The sequence below is a fragment of the Parambassis ranga genome, chromosome 8, assembly GCF_900634625.1.
Source record: "Parambassis ranga chromosome 8, fParRan2.1, whole genome shotgun sequence".
Classification (NCBI taxonomy): Eukaryota; Metazoa; Chordata; class Actinopteri; family Ambassidae; genus Parambassis; species Parambassis ranga.
Window position 1 is genome coordinate 12664674 of NC_041029.1, and position 16145 is coordinate 12680818.

Below are 16145 nucleotides of genomic sequence, written 5' to 3' on the forward strand. Positions count from 1 at the left end.
CTTTCTCAATCAATGGCTCGACTGTGATGAACACAGAGGCCCATGTTGCAGCAGTTGCCCTTAGAATAACCTCATTCATTTATCCACAAAACACTTTTATCGGGTAGAGGAAGCTAAAGCCGGTCAGTAAAATGAACAGAAAATTACTACATGTTTAATGTTGTGGTATTTATCTTAATATTTTCATGGTGCACAGAGATGGAGCTATTGTCAGTATAGAGGGTTTATTACTCCCAGGTGTTACTCCTGCTGGGGCTTCCTGTATATGACCCCCCACACCTGGTGTAGAAGCAGCAGCCCTCCTCCTGCTTGTTAGTCAGCTTCATTAGTGAAGCTCCGGCTGTAATTGCCCTAAGTTTATGGAGTTGGGGGTTTCACTGTGAAGCAGCTGTTACATTAAAATCAAAAGTTCAAGACTTGTAAAAGCCACCAAAATTACCTTTAAACTAGTCTAACTAGTCATTTTAATGAATAATGCTGCTGTTACACATTTTTTTGTCCATTATCCACCACAGAAAATAGACAATGCTGCAGCAAAAGTTATGGATCTTAAACCTCAGAAACAAAGTTTAGGTGGAAATGACTGAAAATGATAATTATATGACTGATAGAAATAGAGATACGATAATTATATGATTGATAGAAATAGCAGAAATGCTGTAATTATGAATATGACAGCTGATGCGGTCTCCCTCCAGGAAACCACAGTCTTTATAAGTTTCCAAGGAGCCCATAATCAGCAGCACAGCAGACATGCGCTCTCTGCCGAGGAAATTACCACGTTGTTTGGAATTATAGTCATTTGGATGCAGGGGCAGCTGGATAAGTTTGGGAATGTGGGTTAATTGCTAAGCCTGTGTCCTTTTTATAGACCACAGGTTAATGGGTGGTGTGTTTTTATATCGATAACACTCACACATGCTTAAAAGGTATTTTATATAGAAAGGTCCTGGCTCATTCCTCGTTAGAGAGCATCCAATTAGCTGTCGTCCTGAAGGAGTCTGACAGACGTTATCAGCTCCAGCACCTCCCAGATTCCACATCTGCCATATTAGTAGCTCTCTGTGTTTGCAGTACCTAAAGTGAAGGACTTATGTAGGAGAACAGGTTGTGAGCCAGCTGATTTCAATGTAATGTTTCATTCTGGGTAATGTCCTCCCACCATAGTATCGTCACTGTTCTCCCCAGTATTCTGTCAAGACTAAGTTTAGGCTCTTCTACACTATGTCCTCTTGCTCTTTTTTTTTTTTTTTTTTTTTTGAAGAAGTTCGTTTCAGTCCTGTTTTCTGTTTCCAATCCATCCCTCACACCAGTCCCACTCCACTGTGTCTCTGTGCTTGAAGCTTGAAGTTTCCGTCCAGTTAAGATGTGCCTCCTCTTTTCCTTGTCATCACTCCGGCCTTGAATGAACCCTACAAATTCTCCATGCTGTGTTTATGAGCCTGTGTACAGACACTGCGCTTCTGCTACTCTGTGTAAATCTATGCTTGGACAGTGACTTTGAGGAGACGGCTCAGACGTCAGGGTCCTGGCTCGGCCCTCTTAGTTTGGACGCTGTCCAGAATGAGCTCATCCATGACAGTGCGTCCAGCTGCTAAGCTGTAGGAGTGCTGTTCTTTCCTGACCCTTTTCCTTGAGGTGGCTGTGTTTTGCGAGGACGGAGGTTAGTGTGACACTCTTCCTAGAAGCTCCGCCAGGGACTGACCACTGGCAGCCTGCCGCCCCCTCGGCGCCTGCTAAGCAGCACGGCCTCGGGCCTCCGCTGTTCCCCACGGAGAGGCCCAGTTTGTTCTGGACGCACGCCAGCGCTGAGCGGTGGGGGGCATGGCCAGGTCAGCTCTCTGGGGTGGTCTTGTAGTCCATGCGTGTGAGTGTATGTGTGGTGTGTTAGGAGCTGCAATGATTAGCTTGTCTTGTTTTTGTGTGTGTGATTTGTTATTCTTGCTTCAGTGTTAAGCTTTCGGGCTGTCAGATCTCTGTCTTTGTTTTGCCCCCGGTGCATCCTGGGAAAAGAAAGGAGGACATCACATAAACCATTATGGTTTGAACTCATTCAGCTTTTTCTATGAAGATAAATGCTGACTTCTCTGTCGGAGAGTTGCTTGCTTCAGCACTGCTACTTGTACTACATTACTATCAGTAATATAAACATGAGGTAAACATCTCTGGAGCATATAAGGTATCAACGGCCCAGAAAGATAGCCCCTGAGGGGATAGTAGCTCGGCTGGTCTGTGTGCTGGGCTCTGTCATTCAGTCCTCTCCTGGGCTAACATACTAAATCTGGTCTCAATCTGTGGCAAAGCACACAAGCATGGGGGCAGCCAAAGGTCAGAACCTGAGAAAGAGTCATATCTCTTTTCTCCCTCCCTCCTCCTCCTCCTCCTCTATCCGTGGCCACCTCCTCCAATGCTTCAGCCTCTCCTGCTCCAGCTCACCATTTGGAATCCATTATCCAACCCCGGTCGGAGTTTTCTGATAATTAAAAAGAGACGCTTTCCACGTTCCCGCATAGATTAACGGCTAACACAGCAGGAAGACGGGTTTAAGTAAATGGCATCAACTTTGGAAACTCCTGGAAAACTTTGAATATTTTTGACCAATATTCCTGTCCTGACAAAAAATGAAAAATTGTACAAAATAATCTGGAAAATAATCTGGGTAGGATTATCACTTTTACAACCAATTCTTGGTCATCTAGGCCGGCTGTCTACATTCACATCATGTGCTTAAGATCATATAGAAGGATAGACAGCATCAGTTCTCCTACTTATGCTCTCACTACAAATATCCTGGAAAACCCTTTAGTAGTAGACAATGTTAGCCAGAATTTTCATCTAATCACCTGCACAGGTTGTTGTGATGAGCTGCCCTAGGACTACTTTTAAGATATCTCTGTGCATCACATTGTATTAAATCCTCCTGGAAAGTTTGGCAGGCTGCTAAAACACAGAGGTCAGAATCACTTGTAGGTCACTGCTTTATTTTCAAACCATCCTACCGCCCCGGGTCAGATGGAGTTCATCCCACATCCCTGAAATTATGATTGACAGTGTTGCATTTTTATTACAAGCCCTTGGCCTCCATAGGTATTCCCTTTCCTTTTCTCTGTCCAAGTTGATAAAAAAACATAAAATACTAAAATTTCCCAATGGGCAGCCAGTGAAACCTTTGTCCAAATATGTACATTCAGTTAAATAATACAATGTGAATAATATGCACTATAATAATAATGAACCACAGCAGAGCACATGACAAGAAATGCATCAGTAGTAATTTTCCGCTCATCGCTCTCGGTATCTGTGTGCACATCTGCATGACTCAGGTCAGCTCTTAGATTACTGGATGATTCCGTGTGCTCTTTTTTTTTTTTCCCTGGCAAATTCAAACGTTAGCAATTAGCAGTGTGAAGTGGGTCAAAGGTAGCCCGTTGTTTGTTGCAGGAGCATGTGATGGTGGCGCTGCCAGCGTCAGTCTCTTCGGGGCAGTGTGCCTGCTGCTGAACTTGTGACATACAAACTAGAACTATAGACACTTTACAACCGCAGGGCCCGAAGATCATCACAGGACTCTCACATCAGATGATACGGTCATGTAGGAGTAGATTTGTTTTGTGTTGACAGCTTTTTTCACACTTACATTCTCTTTGTCATGTGATGCAAAGGGCTGCCACCATGTTTCTGTGAGGCTGTGACTTTTCAGTATGTGCTTTATTTCATGCACCGCTGCGTCCTGTGATGGTTGTGTTGAGTCTTGAGTTCTTGGTTTCGTACTTGCAGAGGTCAAATCTTTAAGGATGGGTAAAATATTTTTGGTAACAGCGGGGGTCGCAAGAATTATTACTCTTCAAGGGAAGCTCTAGGCCACTTCAAAAACAAGCTGCTTGTGTGGTTCGGTGCATCTGCTGCACTGTATCATTAGAGGTAGCATCAAAACTAAGATGTGACTCAGTGACTGAGGGTCTACATGTGTTGGTCTGATGAGATTTTTGGTACTTTTTCAGCACCTTGTCTCAGTTGTTTGTCTATAAAACAGGAGTGTTTTAATATCAGAAGTGCAGTTGTGGCCACAGTTTTGTCATTTTCTGGTTAACCTCGGTGTCTTGTGTTGTAGAGCAGTCTGCCTCCCTCTTTGTTAGCTGCTTCCGCCATCAAAAATGTTTCCGCATTTTTTTTTCTACCACTCCTGCTGCATCAATCACTTTGCTGTTGTGAAGCAGTCCAAATTACAGGGCAGGGAGTGGGAGCCTTTCAGGTGGTTAGAGTATACATAGTCAGCGAAACCTCTTTTTCCTTTGAAACATTACAGATGTTCATGCCTCATTTCCTACGGAACACACTGTGCCAGATGTGTGTGTGTGGGGGGGTTTATTAACATGATAAATATTACACTGCAGCACACTTAACTTAACACATGTTTTATGTAAACACGGATGAGGAATAATAGGTATGTAGAGATAGTAGAAAGTTGTAATAAAGTCAACCCACTACTCCACCGGTGATGTAAACACAGCAGCCAGCACACAAATGATGCAAGGTTGCCACGGATCAAAGAGAGAATCGTCTGTCACAACCTACCACATCAACAAATTGCTGAATATAATACGCAACAAGCCACTACAAACATTTGTAAGCTAGCATGCAGCATTTAGCATGTCTTCTAGGTTTGTCCTCTTGCCTTTGTGCCAACCAAGCGGCAACCTTCGGGGCTCAAAGTTGAAGCCCATGCGGAAGTGTCAAAACTTGTAAAATGTTTACAGCCTGGTACAAAAAAACACTCTGGTCTCAGATGATAGGTTCCCTTCTAGTGTCAATTGTAGGGGGCGTGAATTTTTTTACAACTCACTCGTTTCAATTGTATTCTGACTTAAAATTACGCATAATTATGGGCGTTGCCGCTTGAGTGACAGACAGTTGACGTATCACAACATGAGTTTCCTGCTTCCACGATCGCCCACCCCCCTAAACCCCGCTCGTGCTCCCCCTTTTTGTCCATATTTGGAGTTTTGGCGGACGTGACGCTGCCAACATGGCGGCGGTCATCAACGTCCTGGAACCTCCCACCGAGCCTCAGAACGGCTCTTCAGAAACAAACGGGTGATGTCACGGAAGCTCTGTCCATAGTTTTTACTGTCAATGGTGCCAACTAAAACACGATTATCAAGCTAGCTTGTAAGGTGACTGACTTTTGCCTTCTAGCAGATCGCTACCCTCCTTGCAGTAGAATGGAAGCTTGGTCCTTGTATGTGTAGATCGCACAGCTTGTTCATCAGATCACCATGTAGGTGGACCGTTGGATGTTTTTTTTAGTTAAGGGCTAGCTGGTTAGCATGCTAACTTCAATAGATTTCTCTGCAAAACCTTACACAGACATCTGAGACATTCTGTTTAAAACCTTTAGTTCATTTGTATGTAACTTAACCTCACAGTATTACAAACAGCCCCGCCACTCTTTTCATTGTGTGTATTTGTGCATTAGTAGTGAGGCCCTGTCCCTCTCTCCTTTATGGTAGACCAGACCTGCTGGTGCATTCACAGACCGACATCAGCCTAATAAGAAGTTCTTGCTCCAATCAGAGGAATCCAGACGTGCTCCCCGGCCAGCCGCTTGCTGCTCTGTTCCTCTATTTTAAGAGCCACACTGAGGGGGGTGGAATTACACTCCAAAATACTTAATCATTTCCATCAGTAATGTGGGATACAGAGGAGCATGGATTTTTAACCCTTCTGCTGCTCCAGGGCTGTTTCCATGAGGCACATTCACAATCCAAAATCCACATTAATGTCCTCAAACAGTTTAGGGGGGTTAAATTGCTGTAAAAGTACCAGCCTTTGAAACTGTCAGTGATGTGCGTCACTTCTGCAAGTGTGGTGCGGCGTAATTCTAATGTGGAGGAAGAGAGAGATTTAGGGATGAGTAGACAGAGAGAGGACAGTGGATGCGGTTGCAGTGGTCTACCAGCGCCTTTCACCCTCAATGAGCGACTCAACTTGAGGAAGTGGCTTCTGACACACAGGCTGCAGTAAAGGAAGTGCACACACACACACACTGCTTTTTATCAACCCAACTGTGTGTGCCTTGTGTCTTCTTTATCCCGTTTAGTGATCATTGCTGTCTAAAGATAAAATTCCAGGATGTGGGATTGCCCAGATTAAAAAAAAAAAAAAAAAAACTCATCCTTGCTTGTCCTGATTTGGTTAAGGAGGGTGCAGAGGATGCAAGCTTGGAAAGATTATGGTGAAGGAGGGTGGCTGTGATGTGGTGGCCCACACACGGGTGCTGTTCTGTCCCTGGGTGGCAGCACTTCAGCTGCAAAAATGTGCACCATGTAATCTGTTAGCGTAATCCTGGTGTTGGCAGATGATGCAGAAGTCACATGGACAACTGTCATTTGTATAAGCACAATTTACAGTAAACACCATTCATGCAGCTGACTGACATAACACTCACACAGGTGTAAGCATGTTGCTGCTTTCCCGTCCTACAGCATTACTGTCTGTTAGCATAAGCCCTGTTTTACACACACACACACACACACACACACACACACACACGTTGGTGGCATTGAAAGGCAAGTCTCTGCCTGTGGATGGGAGAGTAGTTAACATGAAGTCATGAGGAAAAACATAACATTTGTTCTACAGTGTGGTCCCTCTATCATTTGGCATAATATAAATATCTTGAACATCCACCTGTGGTTCTAACAGAAGTTTGAGTTGGTTCATAAATGTGGGTGCATCACTATATGTGTGAGGTATTGAATGTTACTGACGGGAAACAACGCCAACTGATTCTTAAAGTGAGTAAGCGTGAAAGTCAGCACAGGGTGGAGGTGATACTATGTGTTTCATGGAGGAAAGGAAATGAGGTAATTGTCAAACGTTATCATCAGTAGTCGCTGATGGCTTGTACATAAGCAGAAGAGTTTGTATTTTCCTAACATGTTATAGGCCTCCTTTGCCAACTGATCACCCTAAACAGGAAACAAACCTTATTTTTTGGCAGGTTATTGGTGCTCAGTATGACAGTAGAGGAATGGTAAACCTCAGCAACCTTGCTGCTGAACTTTATTTAGATTTCACACACTCATGGCACACCGCTGGCTCGACGTATTTGCTGTCATTGGTTATTTTCGCTGGCTGTTTCTCTTGTTTTGTCTCACTGTTTCAGATCATTATAAGTATCGATTTGGTTGGAATTGGGGATTCAAAGTTTTAGGATCATGGTTTTGGTTGGCACAGTTACAAGCCCCACCCTCTTTACAATATGCTTTGAAAACACAGTGATGTACAAAGTGGTCTATCGTCACCAAGGTTCAGCTTCTTCTACATTTAAACTGCATTTAAATGTAGAAGAACCTTCGAGGACATCCCCCTTAAGATCGTGTTGAGTGTGTGCAGCCATTGTACAAAATTAAGGCCATAATAAGTTGCTTACAGGGCGCTGCCGTGTTAGAAGACACCATCCTGGAGTCTGAGCAGTAGGTGTCGCCGCTGTTGTTGTGCCAAAACCACCTCTGCATTCAGCCAGCTGTTCCGCGCTCCATGGCTGCTGACAGAGGTGTTACTTCCTCCTTGGCCTCACTTTTAAGGAGCTTTTTTGGGATTGACTCACTCTTGTAGCCAGCCCCCAGAGGCCAGGAGTGGAACTGCAGATTTGGACACTTCTGCCCCACTGGCCTCCTTTTTTCTGCGTCAGAGGTTGCTGTTTGGTCAGTATGTGGCATCCTGTATCAACAGAGAAAATTCCTTCTTTTTTGCGTAACCACTATCCTTTAAGTGTACACCTGAGAAAATCTCAGTTCTCAGGAACATGTTGCCTGAACACCCAATCCTTCCTGGGAGAGGGAGGAGAGAGAGATGGTCGGGCCTGAAAATCCAGCTTAATCCCTGTCTTGAGATGCATAAACAAACCACTGTTTGTTGTATTTTAAAGACCTTTATATAATGCAATCCAATATCTGGAGTCAAATCCACTTCTCTTAGTGTCAACAAGAACCACATTTTACAGGACCTGTTGTGTTAAATTGTGGGGCCTTAATAAAAAATAAATAAATAAAAAATAACAGAATCAGGTATTTTTTTTAACCCACTGGGCGTGTTAGATATGGTCTGTGTGGGAGCCTTTGTGTTACACAAACCAGAACAGATTCTCAAATTGGTGTTATGCTGATCTTTAGGAAATCTGTTGTCACAATAAGCACGGGCCACCACATGCACTGAGCTGACTACACAATGTGCTGTATGGTTCAGTCCAGAAACCACACAGGACACACATCATTCAAGTATTAGTTGACACCCAGTTGAGTTATTTACATGAATGTCATTCATAAACACCCTCGCCCTCACTCTTTGAACCTCAGCCTATATAGTGGAGCACCACTTAATATACTGAGCCATGTGCACTCAGTCATTCCACAGGAACAATGCTGTTTAGACAGTCAGCTGAATGGGTGAGTCATTAACAGGGAGTTATGAGGGGTTTGTAGGGCCTGAAAAGCAGTAGCTTTCGCTCTGTGATGGCCTTTGACTCCTCCCCTACTTCTCTTGACTCCTCCACCAAATCCTGTATTTATTAAACAACCCCACCACCTGTCTGTGCGAGAGGAATGTGTGTGTGTGTGTGTGTGCACCGTCAAGGCCCAAGAACCGCCGCTTACTCCTGCCAGTTTCTGCCTCCATTTTGGAAGAGACAGGCAGGAGGAGGGAGAGGCAGCGAAAGGTTAACCGCTGGACTGCTGCGGTTTCAGGCCTGCCTTACCGGACCGTGCAGATGGCTGGTTCTCTCATTAGCCTCCCAGTTTTTTCCCTTCCAAATTCTCTCTTTCCCCTTCATTGCCTTGCGATGTGCCAGTGGGTTTTTTGGAATACTGAAATAGCCTGTCTTGTTTTATTTGTCAGGCATTCAGTGAGAATTCCCCCTCCAACCCACAGCTGGCTCAGGAATGTCCTCCGACTCCCCTCTCCAGTCTCCACTCCACTTCATCACCTCTCTATCCCCCTCTCTCCTGCTCTTTATTTTTCCCCCTACTGTCTCTCCGTCCCGCTCCTCTCCACATTTTATCCTGTTGCTTCTTGCAGGGATGGTAGTTAGGGGCTAACATAGGGAGAGCAGTCAGTCAGTGCCAAAGCTCACAAACTGCTCCCTGCAAACACAAAGAGTTGCTGTGGTGATAGGATCGCATATGACTAAATTGGATTTGTTCACTTTGTCTCCCCTGCTCACTTTTATTATTTCCCCAACTGCTCCTCCTAATGTTGCTTTCTTTCCTCCCTGCCCTCCTGGGGGGATCACAGTTATTTGCCTCTGCCTGCATATTATCTGTCTCGCCCTCCATTTGTCACACATATCTCTATCTGTTGTGAATATTAGACATCTCCTAAAATGCTGATAGAGCGCATTGTATTGAGAAACAACTCTTTGAAAGTTTAGAAATTGTATAACGTAGTTTTCTCTTTAAGTAACATTTGCTGCAGGTTTTGCAGGTTGTTATTGTAGAACAGGTTGAAGGGCATATAAGGCTAATCCCAGAACTTAGCATCACATTGGTTCTTGTGATGTTTTTGCAATATAATGATGGTTTTTGACACATTAAAAACTCCAATGCATTCATGTGCAGTCTCTAGTCACATGGTGAATTCAAGTTAGGGATGCACAGAATACTGATCTGTTCCTATTTTTCCCACCTAATTGCAGAGAACAGCAAGCCTTTCCTGTAGGGAAATTATCTTATTGAACTGGGAAATTAAATTTGTAGCGTTGAAGAAGCGACGCAGGGTCATCATGAGCAGGCAGCATCGGTGCTAGCAGCTTCTGACACATTATAAACCTCCACACTGCAGACACACTCGCTGCTTTTATAACATCATTTTTGATACACCCAAATGGGACGTCAGTGTGTCTGCATATACTGTATGTCTGTATGAGTGTATATCTGCTCTGATGTTTTGTTAATAATATTGTGTACCCCTATAATTCAACATTTGGTCAATATTAACACGTTTATGAACATATGCACACAAATTGTTTCATTTGACACCTGGCTATGTTTAGGGATTCAAAACTGGGTAAGGGGTTAGGTAAAGCGTATTATAAAAAGGCAAATTCATAACATTTAGTGCATTTTTCATGGAAAACTGATTGGTGTTCAGGAACATATGCACACATTTCATTTTTAATGACTGAAATATTGACCTCATTGTACAGTTTTTCTGGTGAGGACAGGCTGTAAATATCACCAATGCCAATTTGGTGCACATTAAAGTATTTATTATTATTATTATTGTTAGCATTAAGTGGACCACAAAGAACTATTTCATCTGACGAGCATGTGCTTCCTGCTGAGCTACCTTCGTTTAGCTCCGCAGCTAGCCAAAACAAGAGCGATACTCAGCAGGCATAGCTGTTATAAAGTACAACCAAAACCTGTGACCTCGTCTGTTTCGAATGATTTACAGCATGGGACCACGGTCTCCTTCATTTTCCACTTCTCTTTGCATGAGGAACAAAGGGAGCGTTGTTCAGGACAAGGAGAGCGTAGTAGAGGCAGGTTTATAAACGGGGTTAGGTCAATGTTAAGGTGGTTCAGTGAATGTGTTCTTTTCTTCTGAGCGTACACAGCGGCTGGTAAGGTTCATCAGTAGTAAGTTCCAGACCTGTTTTATTTGATGTTGAAAGAAGATTAACCAACACATCATGGCTCCTGGAGGAAGTTTGACTCCTTTCCACCACAAAACAAAAGGTTTTATCATCTTCCAGTGCACACCCAGTGTTTCCACATCTTTAAAACCTGAATCATTTCTTATATCCAGAAATTCCACAGAATGATTAACATGAATTATTCCACAGAAAATCACTTAATACAATTATGAATGGACTCCCCCGGTGAATAGAGGCTGCTTGTGGCCTTTTGTGGACTCCAGTAGGCCATGAATCTATTGTTCAGCTCCCTGTGTCCCAAACAAAACACAGCATCATGAATAATACGGCATCTAATGCCTCATGAAATATACATTATCTGCTTTCTGCGAAGCTTTACATCATCCTCCATGATTCATATGTGTTGTGTGTGAGAGCGAGAGGAGGCATGCTTCGGCACTGTGGTGGTGGAAGCACTTGTTGATGTGCGGCTAAAGTGAAACAGATGTACTGGATGGGATGTGCTGCGTTGCTCTGCGCTGAGGTCATACTTGGGTTCTGTGTTTGATGGTATATAATTTGCACATGGGACAAACAAGGAAGTCTTTTAGTGCAGGTGTTAAAGATGTTGATCTTTTCCTTTACATTGGAAGCTGTGGTCCCATCAGACGTTTTATTCTGTTGCATGTAGGATGTCAAAGGCTTTAACTTTTTCTAACTCATGACCTTGTCCTCAAGCAGAGCCCAGACACAGTTGTGCAGATATACAAGACCTTGAGTCTGGATCAGAACATCCAGTGAAGCTCAAGCTGTTCTAACACATTATTAAGTGATACATGAATGAATGAAAAGATACTGAACAAGGCTACGTCTCACAAGTGATAAAAGGTCTCTTTGTCTTTGTTTGCAGTTTGAAGTAAAATGAAAAGGTTGCATCAGACAGTATTGACTACAGTTAAAAGCTAGATTAGGTATCGGATAAAGGGGTTGATCCATTGAGCCAATTGCGTCATTTCAATAATATGCTATGTCATCACTTAACAACACATAGAGCAGCATGGTACGGGCCAAAATTAGCTCTATGGAGGTATTTCATGCTCACTATACTATTAAGATCAATAGCTAGAAACAAAAGTATCAGATGTGGATAGATATCAGCTGATACATGAAGGCCAGGTATCAGTATGTTTCGTCTAGTATAAAAATCATCCAACAACCAACCAGCAGCAGGGCCAACTGCAATTTTTAGTACTTGTGCTTAGGCTTCATTTCTCCCTCCTAGAGGTGGCTGCTTGGCTGCAGGACAGACCTCTGAGGATCCATACTAGGCTAAAAATATTTCCCTCCTCTTTCTTGGCATTGCCTGATGCTAGCTGCAGGTTAAAGGGGTAATTGTAAGTGGTGTGTGAGGGAATGGAAGCAAACTCCTGTCCTGCTTTCTAATGTCCACTTCCTGGACATAAGATTTATAAATTGGACTGTGTTTGATCTCTGAAAACTACTTGGTAATAGTTAGACAGTCTCACCTCATGTAATACCAGCAGAAATTACAGTGGTAACTGGTGTGTATATCAACCCTGTGTTATTTGTAGTCATGTCTCATTGCTGGTGGAGTAGTGGATCAACTCCTTAAGAGAATATTGTCATTAGAATGGCCAAAATAAGCAATACAAATCAAAACCATTCATGGAATTTGCTTCACAGGTTATTCTTTGTGTAGATACAGAAAATCACCTTCATCTTTTTGACTCCTCTACCTCAGTTATTTGTTTTTCATTCCATTTACTAACCATTATAACTTGCAACAACTTCTGCTGCTACATCACTTGAGTTTTGTCTAGTACTCTGCACTCACTAAACATTACCTTCTCTTATCAGACCTTTCACGTGTCAGGTTCAGCATGGACACCATGCAGGTCAGTTCTTAGGTACACACAGAAGTTGCAAAGCGGGGCCCTGCTGTCCTGCTCCATTGTCGGGGGCCCACAGGCGTGCTTGGACACATCAGCCGAGGATCACATTGCTTTTGTTGGGCCGGCCCCAGGTCCATGCTGCTCCTCATGACATCAAAGGGCCATGTCAGTGTGTGTTAGCAAAGATGAGAAGCGGTACAAGCACGACTCAGCCGAGTGTGATCAGCAGGGGCCACGGTGCACCCTTTAGGACCATGCTGTGTTGTGTTAGCAGGCAGGGTAATCATGCAGCACTGACAAGGCGTCTATACACAGGAGCAAAGCTAACAAAGGTGCACAAACAGGTGATCATTAGGTGGGAGAAAGAGGTGGGTGGAAGGTTAGCATGGCAAAGCGGCGGCTGAACGAGTCTCAAGCGGGTCATCAGAACAAAGACTGAATGCCTTACACTGAGTGATTTGATAAGAGCTACAATAGGACAGAGGTGAAGCAGGTTGGAGAGGATGGTGGGGTCAGGAGTCATCACACAGGAGGCAAAACATCCTCTCCAATGCTACCAAAAATCACATCCCCTAGTGGTGTTAGAGCCAGACCTGAACATCCTCTGCAGGGTCCAAACACAGCAGCCCTCTTCCTTAAACACCTAGTCTGTAACTAATTTCATGGAATGAAGAACTCAGCTGTAAAAAGGTGGGGATTGTTATTTCTAAAAATGTGCCTGTTGTTTTTACATAATTTAAAAGCAGAGAGAAAGAACTTTTTGCAGTGGTCCTGTTTGTTTTCTGTAGTTTGGACAAGAAGAACCGAATTGTTCTGCAGAAAGAGTCAGGACTGCAGCACAGCTCTTTGGGCACAGAGAAAGAGGTGTTTATTCGACAGGTGTGACTCCTGACCCTTCCTCAGTCTGTGTCTGTCAACACATCCAGGCCTGATGTCTCGGTTCAGGCATGGAGAGACATGCACCGGCTTTGTCTGCTCACCTGCTGGTGGATACAATATCCAGTCTGTTCAACAGCACAGTTGTAACCGCTCTTAAAAAAAATGCAGCGAATGCATTGTGAAGTCTGTTCTTTGACACATTAGAAGCCATGAAAACAGAATGATTGAACATTAAGTGTGCCATCGCTGACAGGAAATTTTCCTCACATAGCACACGGCCGTGCAGCGGGCCGCCCTTCAGTGAGTAATGAGGAGTGTGCTGATGGTAAACTACTTGTTGATGTTCAGCAGGAATTTGCTCACTGGAGATGATGTCAAAGCCTAAACATCTATTGGCAACTCACCAGTGAGTTTCCTCAATTTATTTTCTGGACAGCGAGGTTAATCTTTACACAATGATAACATTTTCTGGCAAAGCTCCTGGAAGATACACACAGGCGTATGTGTGCACGCTTTAGTCAACCGGCAGATGATTCCAGATGTTTCCTAAACGGATGAAAGGCAAGGAAGCTCCTCACAGACGTGCATTAGACTCAACTAAGAGTTGGACCCCGACCAGCTGGAACCCACCAAAGCCTCCATACTGTTTCCTTCTCAATGGTCCCTCCCAGCCCATAGATGTGATTTATATCCTCAGGAAGTGTCAGGCTCGTGGGGAGGACGACAGGGCTGACATCCATAACCCTGAATATAAAGCTCCATGATAAGAGAAAGTGGAGAGACTAAAATAAATAATGAAAAACACTATCTACACATTTATACTTACACAATTCCTCATTTGGGATTTTATATTGGCACCAATGAATTATTTCATTTCTCCAGAGGACTAGTCTTTCATCACAGATCACTGATCCACCTTGTGGAAATATCAGGACGTTATTAAATCTGTCACTCCAGCTCAGTGGTCTGGACTTCTACAGGCACACATTAAAACACAAACAGCGGTTCTACTAGCCACAGCCGGAGGTGTGCGCGCCACCCACGTTTTCCCTCATTGTATCTGATTAATGCAACATCAACGAAAGCCACAAACCTCTCAAAATATCACTGGGAGTCAGCAGTGGGCGTGCCTTTCACCTGAATGGGAAGATTGTAACAATTATAGTGTTACCTCAGCCTGTACAATGGGCCCATTGTGAGATGTATAACTCCCCGGGCTGCTTGTGGATCTGAGGCTTGGCAAGATGAGAGCAGGACAGGGTTGAGGTGCAGAGAGGGCCAACCACTGAATCGCTGACTTTGTTTGCAGACATACCCCGGGATTTTTATCATATGGTTGGAATGGAAGGGGGCTCAAAGCCACTTAGATCTGCCTGTGTCAGCCACATGTGAGGGCATGTGTAAGCCTGTTCAGTGGATGAACATCGCACTTCTTCAAACCACCCAGACACTCAGAACACATGTAAAAAATCAGTACTTTTCAAAATGTGTGTGTGTGTGTGTGTGTGTGTCACCTGCTGCAACTCTTTCAGCTGGTTGTGATTCACCTGCATAAATTCATGTCTCATCTTGACAAGAGTCCCCTGTGTTTCAACAGGTGTCTGCTTGGCACAGTAACATGAACTCCTTGACATAAGGGAGTATTCAACATGGGGATACAAATACAGCAATGCTTTATTAACCCTTTAAACACCAAAACACACTGGCAATGAAAAAGTCTTCATTAAACACAGCTATTAAGCCACGATCGACTCACATGTGGCCTGTAACTATTAACAAAGGTGATGTTTTGCCATTGTTGTGTCACAATTGTTGTGACATTGTGGACTTTCTGTCTCACGGTATGATGACCTTTGACCTGCTGTGCCGTGTCTGTGTCCTGCAGCATGAGACACTGGGAGTGTGCATGACGTGTGCCAGCCATGAGTAGGATCTCAGTTGTGTCCTTGTGTGTGACAGATACACAAACCGGCCAGACAACTTTGCTGATTCAGACCTGCAGGTGTGTGTGTGTGTGTGTGTGTCAGACACTGAGCTACTTAACAGGGCTAAGCCAGAGTGGAGTGCAGTGCAGACTACCACAAAGCACAATAATAAGATCACAAAGCACAGCCTCCATGCTCAGCTCCCATGATCCCTCAGCTGATCCTGCAGCTGATCTGGCAGCGACGGGCTCCTTGTTCCACTCAGTCAGCACATCGGCCACTTTCAACTTCATCCAGGTTGCCAAACACAGGAGGATTAATACACTCTGTATTCAGTGCCACCTGTTTAACCCCAAAAACACCATCTTTATGGCCTTTCAGCATCATCACACGTATTTAATATCAGATACATCAACAGTTGTACTACATGTGTCTGTCTATCATGTGAATGATATCCAACTAACTACCAGGAGGCCATTTTATCAGCTCTTTCTGCTGAAAATGCCTCTCCATTTCACCTCAGGCTGTGTTGACAGCCTGCCTGACATGACCTCAGGATGAATGCAAGACGATACACACCTAACAGGTTATTTGTGTGTTGATGCTTGCGCTGTACTAATGCCATGTCTCAGCGTGTCTTGTTTTTTTTGTTTGTTTTTTTCATGTAATACTACCAAAACAAATTTAGCAATGATCTGTAATATTACTAAACTAGATTAGTATGTTTGTGTTCTTTCAACAGAACCATGATCTATCTGTTAAAACACAACAAGGCTTGAACAATACTCCCTG